Source organism: Halictus rubicundus, unplaced genomic scaffold (assembly GCF_050948215.1).
Source record: "Halictus rubicundus isolate RS-2024b unplaced genomic scaffold, iyHalRubi1_principal scaffold1067, whole genome shotgun sequence".
NCBI classification, from domain to species: Eukaryota; Metazoa; Arthropoda; class Insecta; order Hymenoptera; family Halictidae; genus Halictus; species Halictus rubicundus.
The window spans coordinates 30,001-32,135 of record NW_027489608.1 but is presented as its reverse complement, the minus strand read 5'-3'; the positions used below and the strand labels follow the sequence as shown (position 1 = coordinate 32,135).

Genomic DNA, 2,135 nt, shown 5'->3' with positions numbered 1-2,135 from the left:
GAAAATCGTCTAGGACCGATAGGGAAAAAGTTTCCTCTTGGCGGTGGGACTTAGAAAAATTTTCGTCGAACGTCCGACGGAGTAGCACATCCGTCCATTATTTGCTAATAACTCGAAGAATAATAATTGTAGCGAGTTTGGTGTTATGATATATATTGTTAGAAACCGTCTATATTACAGTGATATCACGTCGAAAATCGTCTAGGACCGATAGGGAAAAAGTTTCCTCTTGGCGGTGGGACTTAGAAAAATTTTCGTCGAACGTCCGACGGAGTAGCACATCCGTCCATTATTTGCTAATAACTCGATAAATAATAATTGTAGCGAGTTTGGTGTTATGATATATATTGTTAGAAACCGTCTATATTACAGTGATATCACGTCGAAAATCGTCTAGGACCGATACGGAAAAAGTTTCCTCTTAGCGGTGGGACTTAGAAAAATTTCCAGAGTTTTGTCGACGGAGTAGCACATCCGTCCATTATTTGCTAATAACTCGATGAATAATAATTGTAGCGAGTTTGGTGTTATGATATATATTGTTAGAAACCGTCTATATTACAGTGATATCACGTCGAAAATCGTCTAGGACCGATAGGGAAAAAGTTTCCTCTTGGCGGTGGGACTTAGAAAAATTTTCGTCGAACGTCCGACGGAGTAGCACATCCGTCCATTATTTGCTAATAACTCGATAAATAATAATTGTAGCGAGTTTGGTGTTATGATATATATTGTTAGAAACCGTCTATATTACAGTGATATCACGTCGAAAATCGTCTAGGACCGATACGGAAAAAGTTTCCTCTTAGCGGTGGGACTTAGAAAAATTTCCAGAGTTTTGTCGACGGAGTAGCACATCCGTCCATTATTTGCTAATAACTCGATAAATAATAATTGTAGCGAGTTTGGTGTTATGATATATATTGCTAGAAATCGTCTATATTACAGTGATATCACGTCGAAAATCGTCTAGGACCGATACTTAAAAATTTTCCTCTTATTTGTGGGACTTAGAAAAATTTTCAAAGTTCGGTGAATTATGAAAAGTTGGTTATTTTGTGTAAAATAATATAGAAATGTTAAAATTTATTATATTTTGTGAAAAAAATTTTTATACTTTTTTCGCTCTAAGTTCCAACAGCCCCGCCGGGAGGTCTGTTGCCGCGGCGGTTTGCGGCCATAAGCGCGCGTGCTATTGACCGCGCGGCGCCGGCGTCCCGGCCGGCCGTTCGGTATCTATAAGAGAGTCGACGGTTCGGTCGAGTCGGTCGGTGCAGCGCGCGTCTGTGGCTATTCTACGATCTCGGTCGAGAAGCAGTCATGGGCGCCTCGAGACTTCGGTCTTGACTGTTTCGTACCGTGCTTCGTATCGAATTATTCTCTACACAGCATTGCCACGGGTCGGTGTCCTAGACCGAATGGCCCTTATGTGGCGAGCCTTCCCTTAGTGGAGGTTGGTGACTTGTATTCACTTTTGTGTTTACTCGTACTAACTGAGCATCAACTCTTATGTCCGAGCGACTAAGGTATGAAAAAGAGAAAATAGAGTTAAAGAGAAAAAAAATTCTGTCTTTTAAAGACAGAATAAAGAGAAAAATTCGTTAAATAATAGAGGTGTCCTATTTCGTTTATGCCCAGCGCGAGCAGAAGAACACGGTTTCTCGCAGTCCAGCATGCGTCCTGTCCGCGCTTCCTCGGCACTTGTGTCGATTTTGTCCAGCGCAGTGGTTACGTGCTTCCGCGATCCATGTTTGGAACTATACGCGCCTCCACGATTAGGCAAACCATGTTATTATATGAAACGAATGTATGAAACTTGTTTCAATAAGATATTTATAAGAAAGTTGAAACAAGTAAAATATCTGAACAAGATAAGATATTTATAAGAAAGTCTTGTTCAAGATATACGTATAAAATTGAGAAACCGAGAACGCAGAGGAGGAGGAGGTATATTTGAAAAGGAATTTGTTCGAGGTTGAATATTTATAGAGAAGAGAAGATATATGTATCTCGTGCAAAAGGTTCTCTGAGAATTTGCACGAGTATAAAATATATATATGATTGGAAGAAAAAGTGTCGTCGACCTGTCTCGAAGAGAGCTGGCGGCGAAGACATTCGAAAAATTGTCGAAGCTC

General features: G+C 40.4%; 1 non-coding gene across 1 annotated transcript in view; it reads left to right on the top strand.

Moving 5' to 3' along the window:
- Nucleotides 1-2,133: 2,133 nt before the first annotated feature.
- LOC143364857 (small subunit ribosomal RNA) overlaps nucleotides 2,134-2,135 on the top strand; it is a 1,919-nt gene continuing 1,917 nt past the window's right edge. Inside the window, exon 1 of the ribosomal RNA XR_013084335.1 lies at nucleotides 2,134-2,135. This exon is cut by the window's right edge and continues 1,917 nt beyond it. This is a non-coding gene — a ribosomal RNA (small subunit ribosomal RNA).